At 37.0% G+C, this 22,417-nt stretch overlaps 1 protein-coding gene across 1 annotated transcript in view; it reads right to left on the bottom strand.

The window, feature by feature from the left end:
* Positions 1-21,568, bottom strand: part of LOC123870282 (LIM domain transcription factor LMO4) — a 253,622-nt gene extending 232,054 nt beyond the window's left edge. Inside the window, exon 1 of the mRNA XM_045913621.1 lies at positions 21,440-21,568. The gene's annotated coding sequence lies outside the window, so the exon portion shown is untranslated. The remainder of the gene's footprint in view (positions 1-21,439) is intronic.
* Between the last annotated feature and the right edge of the window lie 849 nt (positions 21,569-22,417).

The raw sequence follows: 22,417 nt of genomic DNA, 5'->3' as shown, positions 1-22,417 counted from the left end.
ATATTGCTTTATTGAGATCGCACACAGCCGCAAAATTCTAAAGGTTCGCAGGAGAAGCAATAGACGCCGGAACCGCAAGATCCGCAAGTTATGCAGATTTTTTTTGTTTTGCTTATTAAACACACATAAAAGATTATGACAATAATAACTACAAGCCATGTAAAAACTAGTCACTCTACTAAAAAATATTATAAAGCGTAAAAAATTGTTAGTTCGGATATAGGGAGTAATTATTAATCTCCGGAACGAATGATGCGTTTCTGAAAATTCTTTCGCTGATAATGTATGAAATGAAGTCGCTGGGAAAAGTTAGGTTAGTGTAGTCCTTACAAATGACTTCTCATGCACCATTTTAACTCTATGGTTCAACTATCATGTCAAAAAGTACGGTTGAGCTTTAAAATAAGGACTAAAATCGTTCTTGTGACATAATATTTGACATATGAAATTAAAATAGCGCTTTTACGCATTATAACGTATATTTGCTATCAAGATTTCATCATTACGTCCAATGAACGACTTTTTCATCAAACGACTGAACATTACCGTTGATGTCTCATACATTTTCAGTACTGACAAGTGGTGTTGCGTTCTAGTAGCTTTTACGGCTTTTGCGCTTCTTTGCGGCCGTATTCGAACATATTAAGGCCGGTCATAATTATTTATTATTAGGTATCAGAAAAAAATTCTTAAAAAACTTTGCTTCTGCGGACATCAGAAGCGGACGTCCGGTCCGGCAAAATTGTGACAGTTTGCGTGGTCTATACATATATACTCATAATGTAATCGGACGTGAGAGTCCGCTCTCTCACGTCCGATTTTTTTCTGACAGACAATTTCTGATAATATGCAGCTGGCTTAAGGGTCACTCCACTCTGCGGCGTCGCTTCAAATATTATAAAAATATTGCTTTATTGGTGACTGTCTGCGGGCGAGATACTAGATTGTACATTTGATTCGTGCTATAAGCTCGGTTCGGATAATCGGTTTGTGATTTTTATCGGGCATTCGTTTAATAGTTACCCACCTTGGATTGCTTTGTGATCGTATAATTTAAAATACCTATATTGTTAGTAAACTTAAAATGGTAATTTGAACAAATCATTTAAACGCTGATGAAACAAATGTCCATTTAAATTCGCTACCAACATAAAAAGTTAATTTCTGGCAGATTGCACTGGCAAGATTTTTAAGGATTTTGAAAATAGAATCGGTAAACCCAATATGGAAAATGATTAAAATTGTAAGTAAACAAAATATACGCAGGTAGGTATATGTAATTTAGCGGCCTTAACGCCCTACCTAGCGATGTGAACCTGAATGTGCATAGACATATTGTGGTGCAAGTTTATATATTATGTTATAATACTAAAATAAATAAAACACAAGTATTAGTAAATATTTGAATAATAATATAAAATAATACAATAATGTTAATAAATGATAATAAAATAATTATTTTTAGCAAATATAGCATATATTAAGCAATAAATATTTAAACATATTTATTGCTTAATACTGTGACAATTAAAAAAAAAGTGCCTTTTTCTCAATAACAATAGGTAAATTAATAAAAACATCACCTTCTAAATTCACTGCGAGCTAATATTATTTCTCTAGAAGTAAGAAATATCTATCGAACATGAATATATTTAAACTTGCACTCGTCGAGCGGGAAGCGTTCCGTACCTTGAATGTTTGTACGACTCGTCATAGTTAGGTGCTGAATATTATGATGGGAACGCATATGTAAATGGGTTCGGTCGCCAAAAAATGTACATTAGTTTTTTTTTTGTTGTCCTGGTTTTATTTTTGTCATAGAACCAGTGCTGTTTTAGTTACGAATATATGTTCCATATTGATCTAAATATAACCTCTCTGTAGTTTAGATAAAACCATGAAATCTCAGCTATCCTTACAAATTTGTATTTATTTTAGTTTTTTTCCGATTGGCAAAATTTTTGCTCCATACAAAAACAGTTTGTCCAACTACTACACTATTATCGACAACATGTCGTTTTAACAAAACTTTTGTCCTAATGTTGCGTTTGTAAGTTGGGTTCGAGTTCTGATTACTTTTTCAACGTATTTACAAAAGGTTACCATTCTTTTATCAATAACCATAATTTTCTTCAACTTCTAAAATGTGTCCAACTTTTTGTGCGTGTGTAACGTCCTGAATGTAACGACATTAGAACGCCTATTTTTGCCATACTACATAAATAATTTTGTTGATTTTGCCTTTCATTTATTGGCAACACTATTGAACAAGGCGCCAACATTCAGAAAATAAAAACGGCCATGTTTGTTAGGAGGAAAATTGTTAGTGTGTGTTGACGCGAGAATTGTCGCCAAAAATTGTTTTTCTTATGTTGAATTGCAGGGTGAGTATTGGACATTCTTTCGAACTCATAAATAAAGGTTAATAAAGCTTTGTTATCGCGTAAAACAATGAAACTACTTCTTTGTCCGTAATTATTCACTGTACAGTGATATTTTGATTTGAGGCTATGTCGTTCGCTTTTTTCTGTCATGATTGTAACATATGTAACGAAATGTGTAACGTTACGGTCATGACCGATTGTAAGGCGGAGAGTACACTTCTTTAGAAATTCAATATTGACTTAATTTAATTTCTTAAGAAGGGTCTCTCCGTCACTCGCTTCATACAAATGTAGTTCCAATTTCATTTGAAAATATTAAGCAACCAAAGTCCATGACATACAGACATATTCTAGAAACTAATTTATGCGATCTCAATAATAATATAATATTGTAAAAATAATATAATATTCTAATCATAATATTGTATGATTCTGAACTAAGCTTTATGTTGATCATGAATGTATCATTGAGTCAGGTATGTAACGTTTGTTACGATGTCATGAATGCAACTATACATTTTTTTACGACCACACCCAAATACATTCGCATACATTAGTGCGGTTTGTTAGTCCGCACTTGCTCTTCGTGAGCTGTAACTTGGGCTTTTTAACTTGTTCTCAGAGCTGGAGATGAAATTATGTAAGTAGGTACTAGCGGCCCGCCCCAACTTCGCCCGAGTTCATTAATATGTAGGTACATAATAATGATATGCTTAGCTTATGTCCATCACTGGGCCCCAAGTCTGCTATTTTACATGATTTGTCATTGAACTACAATACAATTTTAATTCAATTACCATTGGTTCATAATTTCGTAGTCTACTAAATTCACAATGGCCGACCGATGGTATTATAATTGGATTGTAGTTGCATTGTAGTTGGTATTGCCATTTGCTCAAAAAGCGTTTGCCGAAATGAGTCCAAAAAAAATAATACATATTAAAAACGTTTATTTAAGCTAGATTCGATTATATATGTTATCTATTTGTGTTCTAAAGATTAAGTCTTAAGTAAAATTATCATAATAAGCCAAAAAGATAAATTTTAAGTGCGATCTAAAAAATAAAATGTCAAAAATAATTATATTTCATCTGTAATTGTCGAATTGACATTAAATGTTAATGTCATTTGATAGTTCTGCAATTCATAGAGATAGTATATAAACAACTGCAATTTCAATTTTGATTTTTGATTTTTGAGGCGACTTGCGAATACCTACCTAGGTAGACAGAATATTTAAATCTGTGAAGTGTGAATATTATAAGGGACTGCGAAAATGGTAGAAGTGGAGCAGATTTCGTCGCTGCTAGACTATTTGGAGAACCATTCCTGTCACTGCAACCGCACCAGTGACGGGGCAAAGCCTGGCTAAGCGGCGTTCGCAGGCCAAGCTTGAGCAGATATCGAGGCCAAAATGCAGACGCATTTTGGCTCAAGCCCAGGCGATGGAGAACTTGGCTGCAGCAATTGTCAGACTGGGGACTGCAACAAACCAAGCTGCTGCTAGGCTGGCTGCAGCAATTGAAAAGTTTGCTGCTGTATTTAGCAGGACAGCAGGAGGAGCAGGAGATGCAACGATTGTTGCATTCCGCTCGATAAAGGTTGCCTTTTTGTTCATTTAATATTTAAAAACAATTTAGTCATTATATTATCCATACTAATATTATAAATGCGAAAGTGTGTCTGTCTGTCTGTCTGTTCCAATATTAATCTAATCAAATATTGAATAGAAACAGACATTACATTGTGGAATACCATGATATTTAAAGAAAAATTAATATTCCTATGTTTCGCTATAATTGCTAAACAGTTATGCGGATTATAGGAAAGAAATATTTTTTCTTTAAAAATCTAATCAAAGTCTAGTCAAATTTCAAAATCATTTATTTCAATTATTTATTATTAATTTCATGCATTTCTCCACAGCCTGTTGATGAGAGCCTGCTGCAGCACCCTATCTTCAAGCAGACCTTGGTTAACTCGATGGCTTTGTGAATGCTGTCCTTCAATAGCACTTTCCAACTCGGCCGCCCTTGAATTGTGCTCATCCTAAAATATACAATAATGTTGTTTAATTCATAATAATATTACTCTTAAATATTAAGGATGTTTTACTCTTTTTTATGTTAAATGAATAAACATATTTGTGGAAATTTGTTTTTTTTTTTTAAGAATAAACAAAAATTAAATCACATGCCTGTTGCAGACGAAGAGCTTCCACAGGCATGAGTGGAGGCACGTGCGTTGGTCTTGTTTGCAATACTGTGCAAAATATAACATGCATTTACAATCTTGCCTGTGGTGATTGGACTGTAATGCAAAGCATGTGCTCAGAGCAAACATCTGAAAAAAATAATTTGTAAATAAAACACCTATCAATCAAACTATAATATTTGCTATAGTTTATTTGTCTAGGACACCCTTTTTTTAGGGTTCCGTACCTCAAAAGGAAAAACGGAACCCTTATAGTATCGCTTTGTGTCTGTCTGTCCGTTCATCTGTCGTGTCTGTCAAGAAACCTAAAGGTTATACCTATAACTAGACATTATGCCTAGGTGTTCACCTTACAACGTAAAAAGATAACTTAACAACTAAATACCCAAACTATTGCTAAACATGATGTAAAACCCTTGTAAAACCAAACAATCACTGGCTTAAAAGCAATGACAGCACAATGGCGCATCAATGATAGTTCAATGGCGATCCAATGGTCATTGCAACTGTCAAACTATTAGCAGACTACGCTTAAATTCGATCATTGACTTGTCATTAAGTACGGGACTACCAATTTTTACAATTGTGTCATTGAAGTATCAGTGGCACGCCATCGGAAAACAATTGTGACGCCATTGAATTAGTAGACTGCCAAAATTGCTAAAAGTAACAATTAAGATGTCATTGATAGACAACTGAAACACAATTGCAATAGTAGACTTGGGGCCATCTTTCAAATGGTGAAATCAGTGGTTCTGGTGGTACCTTTTTATATAGATACACACAAACTCAGAAAATTCGCACTTTTTTCTTTGTTTTTTTTTTTTATCTTTATTTGGAATACAGCATTCACAAGTTACTACATGGCTACTTAGATTCAGCTATTACATGAGCCCATTAAGTAGGATTTACTTCCATAGTTTTTCCCATAGTGCCTATGCCTATATTACATAGGATTTTTTATAATATTAGTATAAATATTATTGTAAGTACCCATATATAATTATTAATTGATATCATTTGAACATTGATTTTTACTAATAATCTCGCATATCCGCAGATAGTAGCCTATCATTGAACTAAATTAGTATTAAAGTCGACTACTATGTAGGTAGGGTATATCATGCTGATATGCCTGTAATTTAGTAAGGAGTGATAGCCAAGTGGAGTCAGGCTGCCTGGGGTTCGATTCCAGGCACGCTCTTCTAACTTTTCGGCCTTAGGTACATTCGTTTAAAGCATTTAAATGTGTGAGGAAACCTCCATGCCTGACAGTTCTCCATAAGTAATGTTCACAAAGGTGTGTGAAGTCTATCAACCCGCAATTGGCCGGCGTGGCCAAACCCTCCTCAATCTAAGAGGAAACCCGTGCTCAGTAGTGAGCCTGCGCTGGGTTGATCATGAATTAAGACGATGATAACTAATAACAGAAATCCTAAAGGCTTAACCTTTTTAAAAATAATTTGCAAATAAATCTTACTATGTTCACATACCTGCTTATAGATAGGACGCCTTTAAACATACAAAATTTCAATTTATCTTAACAGAAAGTTCCCGCCGCAAAGTGAGGAACAAATAAAATTATTTTGTTCTATTCGAAGGCATTGTCTTGGACCAATAATGGGCCACGAACGAGCCCGATACACCGAGGAGAATTTAACGACACGCCAAGACGGTATTCGAGCAATAACTCCGTGCAAATAAAATTTTAACCTCTGCTTAATATCTCAAAGAACGCTTCAACGAAGTGAACCCGCCAAATTGACAGACAGTAAAATATTTTATTCCCGCAATAATTTCATTTAGCAAGAAAAACAAGGAGGACGCCCCGCAAACATCTTCCACGTGAATTAGCCTATTATGCCGAATTCGAGAAATAAATTTCACTTACAAAACTCGTAAAATCCTTGATATTTTCAATGTCATAAAATTTTCGAGCCTTGAGTTATTGTTGCTCAATATTTTAAAGCCGTATTAAAATTTAATTGGGAATTAAAATTACCTAGAGATAGGATTAAGTCGCACTTATCTTATTCTTCCTAGATCCTAGAATATCTAAGAAATTCAACGTCAGATACTTAGGTAGTTATAAAATATGTACTCATACGTACCGATATTTTTATCTGTTTTCGCTAAAGTATGTTTTTATCTTTGCTTTCTATTAATAACTTTCAAAAACTATTCCAAACTTTAGCACTTTTTAATGACAGTCCAGATTTGCGATCGGAACCTCGGAAGTGAATGCAGAATCTATCGGTTGGGTTAACACCGCGCTACCGGTAGAAGGTCGGAGCGGCCCCGCTGCTTTGTTTTCGCGATGTCATTAGTGGGAGCCCTCGATATTTCGCGAGCATCGATTATTTTTAATGGGTCGCCAGCGGCTGACACGCCGCACGCCGCGATCCACTATAACCACGATGTCTCGATGTCTTATCCTATAAGTAATACCACTAACATTTTTACCGTTACACTTTGCTTGTAAATATTAAACTACTTTTTGAAAAGTGAGGAGCAGAGCAGATTTTTTAAACATTTTAAACTCTTTAGAAATTCTGTGGTTAACCACAGAATTATTAATAGAACCTTCCATGGTTTCACCGCCAGTAAGTACCTACTATTATTTATCGATTATGTGGTTTAACTTATATTAATCTGAGTACCAGTCTTATAAGCGTTTTGAAAGCGGTGATAGCCTAATGGTTAAGACATCAGCCTTTTATTCAGGAAGTTGGGGCTGCGAACCCGGGCGCGCACTTCTAACTTTTCTGAGTTTTAAGAAAGCGTTTTAAGAAATTTTAAGCAACTAAACTTGCTTTAATGCTGAGGAAACGTGCATGCCTGAGAATTTCCCATCATGTTCTCAAAGTTGTATGAAAAGTCTGCCAATCCGCACTGGGCCAGCGTGGCGGACTATTCCATTCTTAGAGGAGACCCGTTCTCATGAGTTAATCATGATTCATGATGATGTCTTGCCTGAAGTCAGCGATTATCCGTTAGGTAGGTACAGCTAAACAACATGAATTACTGTTAGATGCTGTAAGCCAATAAAGCCTCACATCACATTAATAATATTATTATTATTTATAACTAGTGTTACACATTGTAGTCGAGCACTGTATTTAACAATAATAGTAAAAGTAAAACCTTTTGCAAATAAAAGAGTCGGCTTTATGGGGAAAATAAAAGGAAAAAATATTTTGAGGGCAAACCGAAGCGCAGTCCAGGGGCACGATCATTAAGAAATCATTAAACTTTAACGACAACACTCAACGTCACCCCCGGGTCCGCCGTTTCACACGTCACCTGCCAGCGAATGGTTCTAATGGGAGCCTGCACTCGCGCCTTGCGGCGCTAACTACTATGGAAAACGAGAATGCAACAGTCTGTTTTTAACTTTACAGTTAAAAAATTGTATATATATTATATGTCTGACGGTTTCCCAGTCCCACCTGGCACCTATTCGACTGCTAAAGTGAATGAATATTGTCAATATTCAATATCGGAGTGGATTAGTTGTAATACTGAAGTTATATGTACCTACTAGTAGCTACTCGTACTAACCATTTTGTGGATAAAATCAGTCAAATCTCGCATTTATAACTAAAGTATCACATAATTATTTCATTTTAGTGAAACCTGCATGCCTGACATTTTCTCCATAATGTTCTCAAAGATGTGTAAAGTCTGCCAATGCCTGTCCTGCTTGGGCATCGACTATGGTTTAATCTCTTGTCATGAGAAGAAACCCGTGCTCAGTAGTGGACCGGCGATGCATTGGAGTTGATGATGATAATCAATTATTTTCCTATTTTTTAACAAAACTTTACATCTACAACACAATGTTAAAGTTCCACAAACATAATTTGTATTCAAACGCTACAGTCAACCATAAACATGCTCGCTATAATCCAGACTCATTACGCGCGCCGCAAATCAAAATGCATGGAGTAATGCACGTTTATATGACACCGATTTATCAGTGAAGAGATACGTAGTTAGAATCTGCGGGGGTGAAAAGAGTGCTAACAAAGTCGGTGCGGTGTCGCGGCAAGCAAATGAGGCGCGACGCTCACTGCTAACTAAACCAATCGGCCGTGCTGCCAGCGCACACGGGCGGGAAAACGCTCAACTCATTTTATTTTACTGAATTTTTTCAGGTGAAAAAGGAATTTAAATTGAGGGCCAAATGTGAAAAGGATACATGAGAGCGTTGAAGACTTTCCAAACCACTGAATTATAATACAAGTACTCTGGAAGACGTGTGCTATAAAAAATGACCGTTATTTTTATACCAATTTGAAGTACCTTCGTATTCACACTGTGTTGATATTTTCATCACTAACATTGAGTTCCAAGTACGCAAATTATAACTAAGTTTAAATGCGTATTTCTAACAACTATTAACTGTACAATATCTATTAAGCTTTTTTCATGAATAATTTATATCCTTGTTGTATCTATTCTACACCTTTTAAAATCTCTAGTACTTCCAAGGGTCACTGGTAGAGATCTCTTATAGAGATAAGTGCTTCCCTGTCCACTTTTTTTTCTTTTCTCTTTATTGTTACAACTTTCTGGCACAAATAAAAACAACTCATAAGCGCGTGTATGACAATCGTTACCGCTTTTCTAACGCAACTCTACGCCGCCGTTCAGCACGGAGCACTCTAACGAACCGCATGGCACATCCCAGCCGTCTGTAACCGATTTGTTATTCATTCACCGAGTCGTTAGAATTTAATTAACTAAACTTACGATTTTTTTACATTTGTTATAATAAAACCGTATAGTCACTCAATAATAGCACACACCTACGAAGGAAGAGCAAATAGGCATCTTCTAGGCAAGCGCGTTCCAACCTGGACCTTATGATTACGGCTTTTCTAACGCAACTCTGCGCCGCCATTCAGGACCAAGCGCACTAACGAACCGCACGACACATCCCAACCGTCTGTAACAGATCTGTTATTTATTCACCGAGTCGTTAGAATATACACAATATACAATATAATACAATTATACTTAAATTAAATTCAAATTGAATGAAATTTTTACCTACACATTTTTGCTCTACTCATAGGTGCCCGTTTTCAACAATCATAACCGCTTTTGTAACGCAACTCTACGCCGGCGTTCAGCACGGAGCACGCTAACCAACCGCACGACACATCCCAGCCGTCTGTAACCGATCTGTTATTCATTCACCGAGTCGTTAGTCCGCGCGACACCACCGCCCGTTTGAAGCTATCATTTAGCATCGTTTACGCGAACTTTTATCCCTCATCTGGTTTTAATGCGTTCAGTGAATCCTTTTGCGCTTGCTTGTTAAAGGAGCGCTCCTGATTTCAGGTTAATACGTCTTTATTATGAAACTTCGATAATATCTTGCTGATTGCGCTGTGAGATTGTTATCTTTATATTTTTTTATAAAAGTTTTATTAATTGTATTTGGTTTCACATTTATTTATTTATAAAAGAGTACCATAACTGGGCAGACAAAGAACAGCCTAAACCATTCTTCATTCAGTCTTTACCATTACCATATAAGTATAAACTACTCTAGATTTATTTACCAGATTTTTAAAAACCCTGTCGAAAATCCTTGATTTTCTGGAATAAAAAGTAGCCTTTGTAACTTCCCAAGTCTTTAATCCATGCAAAAAATCACGTCGATCCGTAGTTCCGTTGTGAGGAGGAAACAAAAACACTTTCGTATTTCTAATAAGTATTATACTTCTATAGTTATATAAACCTTATTTTTTTACATGATGTAGTTTTTTTTTAATTTTAAATCAATTATATTCAATCAATCAATGTACAAAATTAGGTATAATAACAATTGACAATTTTATAAAATGAACTAAAAACTAAAATAATTAAATTAAATCTAAAACGTCATCGAGACCTCCGCAGCGAAGTATTGTACCCAAGATGCCGGCAGCAATAACCCTTTGGATGGCCAAATTACTCGTAATTCTTTGCTCAAGGTAGCTGCTAGCTCTCGGGTCCCCGGTTGATTCGATAACCCTTTTCAAAATTTCCTCAAAAAGAGCTCGAGCCCCCGGGCCCACGTCTAGTTTGATATTTAGTTAGATATATCATTAGGCAGTAACAATACAGCCCTTGAGCCTTCTGTTGCATAGTCAATAGCATGAGGAAATTAGAAAACCTGACACAGGCTCACAGGTCGCAGTAATTATGATCGTGCACTAATGAGCTGCATTGAAATCGGAAGCTCTAATTCTGCTTATATCACCGCATTGATGTGTTGGTTATTTAGAGGACAGAATCACATATTCATTAGGAAAGTTATGATCACGTCCTACGGTCTTAATGATCTACTTTGCTTGTACAATGTTTGCATATTCAAATATCAAAAATTTAGTAGGTACATCGTCAGTTGTTACCTATTAGAAAAGACCTATAATATAGTCTTATTAGGGTTCCGTACCTCAAAAGGAAAAACGGAACCCTCATAGGATCACTTTGTTGTCTGTATTTCTGTCCGTCTGTCGTGTCTATCAAGAAAACCTATAGGGTACTTCCCATTGATCTAGAATCATGAAAGGCAGGTAGGTCTTATAGCACAAGTAAAGGGAAAAATCTGAAAACCGTGAATTTGCGATTACATGATGAAGACTTGACCTTTCTATTCGGGAACTGCAGGGTTCGATCCTGGGCACGCATCTCTAACTTTTGCTTGTGTTGAAGTACATATCCCCCGCCGCCCCACAATGTATCTCAATGCTGGGTTAACGTCACTGTAAACGATTACTTCACTTGAGATTCAAAACATTCGTGCTCATGGCACTGATCTAACAATTTTCACGTCCCAAAATGCAGTTGCAATACGATTTGAATGCTACCAGGGTCCTGCACAAGTCAGTTTAACGTGAGCAGGTCGGACGTTGGAGAGTGGAGGCTTCGACGCGTCGGTAACGAGCGGCATCGTTATCGGCGGCCTCATTACGCGATATCATCACGCTTAGCGCCTATTATCGCTCGCTCCACTGCTTTGTTTGTTCTAAGCTTCATTTTTGTTTAGACTAAAATACAGAATGAAAATCAACAAAAAAACCGGTCAAGTGCGAGTGATACTCGCGCACCGAGGGTTCCGTACTACAGAAGAATTACAACGGTAAGAATCAATTTTGTTAACTTTGTTTGTAGAGGTTTCTTGTAAATATTTAAATAAACTGGTAGTCAGAACAATGGTTTTATTTTTTCTATAAAATATACACAAACTTCTATCGACCATAATTATTTCAGATATTTTAATAAGTAAACTTGGGAGATAAGGGGGGAACGGTATTTTTTTCGGCATTTTGAATCAAAAACTGTAATATAAAAAATAATTAAAATTCTGTTTTATAATGTAGGTAAGGCTTTTTCAAGTGATATCTAAATTATAAATAATTTTCGATTTTTTTGATTGCAATGATATTGGGCCACTATTCCAAATTTAATGTCGATAGCTTGAATAGATATCTACTGAAATAATCGACTATAATAGACGGACAGATGGACGAAGAAAGTCGCACCATAAAGGTTCCATTTTTACCAATTTGGTACGGAGACCTAAAAAACGAATGACTTCTACAGACTGGTTTGCCTAGTTGTTCATACCGTGAGGAAACCTTCATACCTATGTAAGAGTTCTCAGTAATGTTCTCAGAGGTGTGTGAAGTAGGTATGCCAATCCACCTTTGGCCAGTGGTGTACTATGCCTAAACCCTACTCATTCTGAGCGGAGTCCCGTGGTTAGTAGTGGGCCGGCACTGAGTTGAGATGATGATGATGATGATGACTTCTTTTGGTGTACAAAAAAACCTTTTTTATAATGGTAGTCTATTACTTTCGTTAGTAGATACTAGAGACTCGTAATCATCGTTAATGAGCGAAATCGTTATCAGTGCAGCCTCATTATGCAATACAAACGTAAGCGGCTTATAGAGTATAAGTATCAGATTCCTTTTAATATAGAAGAAATCATACATAACATAAAATATACATTAAAAATATTCATAAGAATGAATATTTTTAACTGATTTCCAAAAAAAGCAGAGGTTCTCAATTCGGCCCGTTTTTTACCCGACTGCGGCAAAGCCAAAAGGAAGAGTAATGTTTTTAGCAGTCTATATATGTATGTATGTGTGTATGTTTGTATCCAGGTTCTATGTGTTCCACCATGGCGCCTAATTGCCGATTGTGATGAATGAGGTGTCAATCGATTCGTCGTAAAGGTCCGGGTGACATAAGCTACATTTTATACGAAACAAGTGTAAATTAAAAATTTATAACACCCCCGACAAGTGAAGATTATAGTAACTAGAAAAAAGCTGATAACTTTCAAACGGCTAAACCGATTTTCTTGGATTATAGCTAAGAACACTCTCGATCAAGCCACCTTTCAAACAAAAAAAACTAAATTAAAATCGGTTCATTAGTTTAGGAGCTACGATGCCACAGACAGATACACAGATACACAGATAAATGGGGCGCCAGCCAGGTAACCTCCCAGTGTGCCTGGATGCTGCTGGTCTCTTTTGGATGCGTCCGAGGGGAAGAGCAGTGTTCGGGCCGGTGCGCCCCGGTAACATGGCTAATAATTTCTCTTCGGAGATATTGTTGGCTATGGCTAATGACCTGGCAGGAGGGAGGTTTCTCCGCGTGTCCCTCTGACTAGCAGAGGGCACAGTGGACGAAGCGTAGGACGGGACACGGGCGACGTGCGCGTCCCAGGGTCGGGGGACGCACTTCGTTGGTGCGTCCCGGAGGTGGTGGGGACCGAGCAGGTCCCCGGTGGAGGGTCTGCCTCAGCAGACGTCGCTGGCTGGGTTGCGGTGTTTGCTTCGGCCGTTCCCGTGACCCAGTCGCTAGGCGACGCGCAGTAGCGCCGCTGGGGTTTAGTGGGTATTCCGGTCGCCTCTCGGCCGGCGAGTCCCACATACCCCAGCAAATGCATTCCCCAGCGTAAAAAAAAAAAAAAAAAAAAAAAAAGATACACAGATAAACCGATACACAGATACACACGTCAAACTTATAACACCCCTTTTTTTTGGTCGGGGGTTAAAAAATGGACCTAAAGGATAATTTTTTTTTTGCTATTAGATATCGAGTGGGGTTTTGAACTTTATATTTTTTCTCAGTAAAAATAACCCGTCCTTAATCACGTTACAATGATGTAACGGATCGATTTTTGCAGTGTTATAGTTATTTATTTATTTTTATTTTATGTGCCAAAATTTTATTATTATTTCATAAAACTAACTAGTTACTTTTATCCCGGAAAATCAAAGAGTGCCCACGGTGTTTTTAGTAAACTAATTCCACGCGAACGTAGTCGCGGGCATTAGCTAGTTAATAACAAAATATTGTGGCGCACAAAGATACTGTTTCCCGTTCCCTAGAAGATCTAAAAATATATACTAATTGAATGAAGTCTTCATCTCGTCTGAACTTTTAATTGGCTTGAATAATGAAAACGCTTAACATCTATTCTACATTGTTTCTCAGAATCAATGCAGGGAGATAATTGGAGGCTATGTTATCGTATTGTCGTTATGGAATTGTTTGATATCTATTTTATCCGTTACCGATTAAATTCTTAAAAGTTTTGTTGACTGTATCATTCTGTATTTTTTGAGTTGATAAACACTGTGGTTTGGTAGTAACTTTGAAAAATCCTCATAATAGTTAATTAGTGATCTTTTGGTGATTGAAAATACCTATTTATATTATCTAAAAAGAGATAAGGCAACTTTAAAAGCCAATTCACACCAAGCACGTACACGTGACGTGATACACGCGTAGTGACGCGCGTGAATCCGTAGACGTAACTGCACGCATTACGTCTACGCGAACGATTACGCTACGCAAGCGGTATGCCATGTCTCATACGGTTCCATACATTACAACGCAATGGTACGCGCTACGTCTACGCTTACGCGACGCATACGCGGCCTGTGAGTCCGGCGCTTTAGTGAACATATACCTACTTAAATCCTCTTTATTCACTATCCCACGACCATTTCAAAATCCTAGCCTTATTCCTGGTAATTGACACTAGAAAACTAGGTCCAAGGCCTTGGAATGATCGTTGAAATGTCAGTCAGTTAGACCTTTTTTGTACAAAACCAACTTCATTTAATCATAAAATATGGGAGAGCCTATTTCTTACAAAACCAATTTTAAATTTTTTAATCATAAAACACGCGCGAGCCTATTTATGTCCTGCTGTTAATTAAAATCTAATTCGAATTATTTACGCGGTAAACGTCAATGACGAAAGATACATAGAAGTCATTGGTAAACGTATGCAAATAAATACCTACTAGGTAGAGTGCGTTTGTCGGTGACTTGTAATTAATCGTCATTCCGTCGTTAACGAAGTGCATCGTTATCAGCATCAGACAGCGTAATATAAATAGTTCGCTTTGATTTATAGGATAAAGAAAATTAGGCAAGATATTTTGGATATTTTAAACTAATAGTAAAAAATCAATTTGGGTCATTGGGTCAAATAAAAATCTACTTAGTTTATATCATTTACGTGGTAAACGCACATACCAGTGAGTAGTATTTTAAAGTACGTTAGGTGCATCGTTATCGGCGACCTCATTACGTAATGCCATCACGCTTAGCGCCTATTATCGCTCGCTCTACTGCTTTGTTCTAAGCGTATTCTTGCTTAGATCGCATTGTTTTCAACTTTTCAAATGGATGAAAGGGGTTTTGCCATGCGTTTAGATTGTTTTCCTTTCAATTTGTCTATGATAAAGGCTAAAGCTGTTCGATAGTAGAATGAAAGCCGAGCCGTTTAGACACATCAACAATAATTTAGCGTGGTTTAGCGTCATTCAGTACGATCATACACATTTTAATTAATAAGTAAGTGGGTAAGTGGTAGAATCCGCTGTCGTGGTATTGTTGGTCTAAGACATCTTCATCGGTAGTCTTTGATTTTTGATCGTCATTACATCAGTGAAAAACGGTATCGTTAGAAAATTATTAGTCAAGGAATTTTGTTTTGTAAATCAATTAGGTACACGATGAAAGTAAGACCTTTAGTAAAATTCTACTGAACTTGTATTATTGACGAGGTGAACGTATGCAAATGGTAGGAGAATAGAGAGCAGTTGGTGACTCGTAATCGTCATTGCGTGGTAACGAGGTGCATCGTTATCGGCGGCCTCATTACGCGATATCATCACGCTTAGCGCCTATTATCGCTCGCTCCACTGCTTTGTTCTAAGCGTATTCTTGCTTAGATCGCATTGTTTTCAACTTTTCAAATGGATGAAAGGGGTTTTGCCATGCGTTTAGATTGTTTTCCTTTCAATTTGTCTATGATAAAGGCTAAAGCTGTTCGATAGTGGAATGAAAGCCGAGCCGTTTAGACACATCAACAATAATTTAGCGTGGTTTAGCGTCATTCAGTACGATCATACACATTTTAATTAATAAGTAAGTGGGTAAGTGGTAGAATCCGCTGTCGTGGTATTGTTGGTCTAAGACATCTTCATCGGTAGTCTTTGATTTTTGATCGTCATTACATCAGTGAAAAACGGTATCGTTAGAAAATTATTAGTCAAGGAATTTTGTTTTGTAAATCAATTAGGTACACGATGAAAGTAAGACCTTTAGTAAAATTCTACTGAACTTGTATTATTGACGAGGTGAACGTATGCAAATGGTAGGAGAATAGAGAGCAGTTGGTGACTCGTAATCGTCATTGCGTGGTAACGAGGTGCATCGTTATCGGCGGCCTCATTACGCGATATCATCACGCTTAGCGCCTATTATCGCTCGCTCTACTGCTTTGTTCTAAGCGTATTCTTGCTTAGATCGCATTGTTTTCGACTCTTCAAATGGATCAAATGAGTTAGAATGATTTTTGCCGCGCGTTTAGATTGTTTTTCTTTCAATTTGAGTAGCTTAAAGGCCAATTAGTCATCAGGGCGTCTGTTAAAAAAATAACATATATTGTTATACTTTCTATTTTCAACCCCCGACCGAAAAAGAGGGGTGTTATAAGCTTGACTGTGTTAAGTATGTATCTGTGTATCTGTCTGTGGCATCGTAGCTCCTAAACTAATGAACCAATTTTAATTTAGTTTTTTTTTGTTGAAAGGTGGCTTGATCGAGAGTGTTCTAAGCTATAATATAAGAAAATCGGTTCAGCCGTTTGAAAGTTATCAGCTCTTTTCTAGTCAATGTAACCTTCACTTGTCTGGGGTGTCATAAATTTTTAATTTACACCTGTCATTAATTAGGTGGTACTTGCCAATCGACATCCATATACTAGTATTAAATGAAAGATGACCCTTTTTTAGGGTTCCGTATCTCAAAAGGAAAAAGGGAACGAAGGGAAGAGCACTTTGTTGTCTGTCTGTCTGTCGGTCGTGTCTGTCAAGAAACCTATAGGGTACCTACTTCCCGTTGACCTAGAATCATGAAATTTGGCAGATAAGTAGGTAGGTCCTATAGCACAAGTAAAAGCAAAAATCCGAATGCCGTGAATTTGTGGTTGTATTACAAAAAAAATATTAAAATGTTGCCATGAAAAAAAAATTGTATTTTCAACTTTAAAACTAAGATTACTATGCCAAATGGGGTATTATATGAAAGTGCTTTACCTGTACATTCTGAAGCAGATTTTTATTTATTTTTGTGCACAATAATTTTTGATTTATCGTGCAAAATGACGAAAAAATACGATAGTAGTATGGAACCCTCGGTGCGTGAGTCTGACTCGCACTTGGCTGGTTTTTTAACCGACTTCCAAAAAAGGAGGAGGTTCTCAATTCGTCGGAATCTTTTTTTTTTTTAATTTTTTATGTATGTTCCCCGATTACTCGAAGACCCCTGGACCGATTTTTAAAATTTTTTTTTTGTTTGAAAGGGTATACTGGGCAGGTGGTCCCATATAAATTTGGTGAAGATCTGATGAATATCTTCGGAGATGGAGAACAGAACTCCTCAATGGATGAGAGCAAATTGCTCGCAATCAGTATAATAGCTTAGTAAACAGTAGGGTTTTAACTGAGCATAGTATATTTGGGGCCACTAAAAATTGTGAAATAAAAAATTTTCAAAAGAAAAATAAAACCGACTTCAAAAACCACAAACACTAAGAAGTAAAAAATAAGTTTTGTTTAGCTACAAGTGTAATGTATACCTAAGTATGAAGTCGGGCGAGCTTCACTCTTGGATTTCTAATTTTGTTTTAATATGCTCGCTCTTGTTTGTGGTTTTTGAAGTCGGTTTTCTTTTTCTTTTGAAAATTTTTATTGTTGCGTATAAGAATCTAACTAATTTTAAAATGGGTCTATCCTAAAACACCTTTCCAGATTAAAAGCTCAATCAGATAAGCTCTTATCGCCATCATGCTCAAATAGAAAGCAATAAAAAAGAAAAACCCCTTTACCTAACGTTCTTTAACCGCCAAGTTGTAGTGGATTCAAAGTGATTCAAACAAATCATTGATATATTCGCATTGGAAACGTTTTTCCAGTACTGAAACGTCCGCCCAAAGCGTGTAGCTGAGGCCGGGTTCCCCCGCGCCGCGCCCCGCGCACATCATCGCTGACTACGCGATTCGTTTTATTGGCCTCGCCATCTTTTTGTAGCAATCCTCCGATCGCTTTTCTATTCCGATCAGGATATTTTAGACATACTCTATATAAGTATATGAGCTCGTCCAATACGAGACGAGTCGCGAGCAAAGCATTTTCCAGTAGATACTTAACGCTTTAGTGAAAAAATCTATATACTTACCTACTTACCTAAGATGAACGAATCCACTAAGAACGTTCGATAAAGATTTTTTTTTTGTTATTGCTTTCTATTGCAGCATTGAGTATCATGATGATGGCAAGTGATTGTGCGTTTAATCTGGGAGGTTTTTCTAACATCCATCCATCCATCCATCAGCCTGTATGCGTCCACTGCTGGACATAGGCCTTTCCAAGAGCGCGCCACCAAACACAGTCCTCCGCCTTCCTCATCCACCCGCTCCCCGCCACCTTCTTCAGGTCATCGGTCCAGCGGGCAGGAGGTCGTCCCACACTGCGCTTACCGGTACGCGGTCTCCACTCCAGAACACGTCTGCCCCATCGGCCGTCGGTTCTACGACAGACATGACCTGCCCATTGCCACTTCAGCTTGCTAATCCTTTGAGCTATGTCGGTCGCTTTTGTTCTTTTGCGAATTTCGAATTCGAATAATTTTTTTCTAACATAGACCCATTTTAGAATTTGCTGAATTCTTATACGCAAAAAAAAACCAGCCAAGTGCGAGTCAGACTGTATGTATATTATTATACCTACAAGAAAAGACTTGCTTGCCCCAGCCTATATTGACCATTTTTTATCGGGTTAGAAACTAGAAATTTTGACAGTACCTACTTAGGTTCTTTTTAACCGACTTCCAAAAAAGGAGGAGGTTCTCAATTCGTCGGAATCTTTTTTTTTATTTTTTTATTTATTTTTATTTTTTATGTATGTTCCCCGATTACTCAAAGACCCCTGGACCGATTTGGAAATTATTTTTTTTTGTTTGATTGGGTATACTGTCCAGGTGGTCCCATATAAATTTGGTGAAGATCTGATGAATATCTTCGGAGATGGAGAACAGAACTCCTCAATGGATAAGAGCAAATTGCTCGCGATCAGTGTAATAGCTCAGTAAACAGTAGAGTTTTAACTGGGCGTAGCATATTATAGTACAGTGGGGCCACTAAAAATTGTGAAATAAAAAAATTTCAAAAGAAAAATAAAACCGACTTCAAAAACCACAAACACTAAAAAGTAAAAAATAATTTCTGTTTAGCTACACGTGTAATGTACCTAGGTATGAAGTCGGGCGAGCTTCACTCTTGGATTTCTAATTTTGTTTTATTATGACACAGGCTGGCTGCTTAATGGTGTACTTATAGGTATGGGCAATTTTATAAGCAATTGTTGCTCGGCAACTCTGGAGCATTTATTTTGCATAACATTGCTGAAATTTTCGGGTATTGCTGCGTATTGCCGTAAATTGCTTCACGTGGTCGTGACGTCATAATTGACTAAATTACCTTGAATTGAGGAATTTCAATAGCCGGTGTAAACGTATCTTAACATGGGCAATTTTTTAGGCATTGTCACTCGGCAACAGGTACTTATGAATAAATCTGAGCAATAAGTGAAGCAATCTGGTCCTGGAGCAATTACTTCGCATAACATTGCTGAAGTTTTCAGGTATTGCTGAGTATTGTAACAAAATGCTTCATGTGGTCGTGACGTCTGAATTGAATATCTAAATTGTTTGGAATTGCGAAATTTCAATTGCCCGTGTAAGCGTACCTACCTACCTTAAGTAGGAATTTAGAAAATCCTAAGGGATTAAATACTTAGGGGGTGAAAGTTGGTAAGAACCTACTAAGCATTTAATTTTTTTTTTTCAGTCAAAGAAATCAAAGAAAGAATATCCAAGTTCATTCATTATTGATGATTTGCCAACTATGGAGACACATCATAAAAAAACGTTTAACGAAACGAATTTATATACCTCCCTAGATTTATTATACCTATGGTCTATAACCTAGGTCTATTACCTATAGGTATCAATATTATAAAGGAGAGTATTGTTTTGATTTTCAGTCAATAATTTGAAGAATAAGAAGATAAAAAAGCGTTAAAAGGAATTCGCGAGCGACAAAAAGTCCAATCGAATTGGAAAACGATCCGCGAATTGCCATAAAAAGATCGTTCGGCCAATAACGAATTGCATTGTCAGCGATGATGGGCGCGGGGTGCGGTGCGCGGGGGGGGAGGGAACACGGTTTGGGCGGAAAGTTTTTGCACTAGAAAAACGTTTCCAATACGAATAGACAGTTGATTTGCAGATAGTAAAATGAAAATCTATTGTAGTTGACATAAACATTAAACATCTAAATTAAAACTAAAAACAAAAAAAAATTAAACTAAAATGAATTAAATCAAATCTGGACCACAAATTATTCAATTTCACATCACAAATATTGGCACTTACCCAAACAACTTCCGGACCATGGGATTTGTATGATTGAAAATTTTTGCCATTTTGCTGTTAGCCAACTTAAATATTTATTTATTTATTTGTTCAAGTACGAATAACTTAAAAATTAAACAAATTTAGGTATTATATTAAATAATACAATAAAAAGACTTACCCAGGTGCACAAAGGACAATTTATCTCTACTGGAGAGTTTTCTTGCAGCACCCCTAATTTGATAACTTAATGTAAACTTGAAGAATTATTATTTATTTACTTATTTATTTTCATAATAATCTAGGTTCATAGATAAGTAGGTACCCCTTGTTATAAAATGGATACCTTGGTCCTACAAACTTAACTAAGATCTTTGAAAAATATAGCTTCCGTTGGTTTCCATATAAGTAGGTAGGTACTTAGGTATTTTACTTTACTTATTAAGTAGGTACTTTGAAAATATTAGGTTTAAGCAATTCTTCAAAACTTACCTAAGTATATCTAAGTATGCACCTAGGTAAAGCAATGAAGTTGGTGTTTATCCAGGAACTTTTACTGAAAAAACGTAGTTGGTATGCTCCCATCTGCTTGAATTCTAAAGGTATAGAAAATAAATCATACTTAACTCTATATTATGAACTCTATATACCTAAGGCTTTTTATGCCCGAATACTAGAAAATCTTTACCATCATACTAGACAACTGTTTTTATCATAGGTATGCATATCACAAAAAACAGTGATCTTCACTTTAGGACTCTCTTGAGTATCTGTGCTTAGAGTCATATTTACTCGAAAAACATGTCTACTTGTATCTACTAACTTACTTGGCGTGTATGTGAGGTCGTGCGACTGCTATCTACCTCAAAGGAACGCCCACACACAAAAAAACCAGTCACCCAAGTCTCATAAACTTTCAGTGGAACACGCAAAATTGGCGGAAACTTATTCCGCAGTCCGCGCGAAAATGAGCAGCGAACGTCGCGTCAGCTCGCCGACTGGAGCTACAAGCTACGCGGCCACGTTCCCGGCAACTGCGCCGCGCCGAGAGGCGGAGACAGCTCTCACGCCGCCTCGCCCCGCCCACCCTGCGGCACGCCCACCTGAATTAATAAAGGCGGCAAACACCGCCGGACACGCGGACAATGCCGCATTGTCCGGTGTCCAAAATAGTTTCAATTAGAATCGACGACAAGACACAAAAGCCTCCACCGGTGACTCATTCACGACGAAATTGACCGTTGCATGGCCGATTAGTGGAAACCACACGGAACTGTGTCATCATTAGTTCGGTTGAGCTATCGGTCAGTCGATATCGGAAAGTTGACACATTGTTTGATATTACACAACAACGTACATACCTACTCTAATCTATCACTAATTTACTGAAATAGAGATGGACCAATTCACAGGTAGCATCTGAAAAATCTATCTACCTAATTATATCTAATCTAATTACCTACTTAAAGTAAGTACTTATGTGCCTGTTAAAAATTACGAAGCCAAATATCAAAGTTTGAAAATTATCACATCAATTCCTACTTTCTTTTTTAAAATAGTTCCTACGGTTATCGATCCCAGCTAAGATACTAAAAGAGTACCTATGGCTACCAAGAAAGACACGCATCACTTCGTGTTAAAATTTAGGAAGAGCAAAACCTCTAGATAGTAGTTTCTTGCTTAATTAAAACGATTGTGCGAAAATTCGTTTTCAGTGAAAAGGCCACCTGTGAAATATCAGCGCTATTGATCATAGTACTTATTTCTTATTTAAATTAATAATAAAACAATTTTCAGTGGGAAAA

Source organism: Maniola jurtina, chromosome 1 (assembly GCF_905333055.1).
Source record: "Maniola jurtina chromosome 1, ilManJurt1.1, whole genome shotgun sequence".
NCBI lineage: Eukaryota > Metazoa > Arthropoda > Insecta > Lepidoptera > Nymphalidae > Maniola > Maniola jurtina.
Note: the sequence above shows the minus strand (reverse complement) of the source record. Positions and strands in the feature narration are given on the sequence as shown.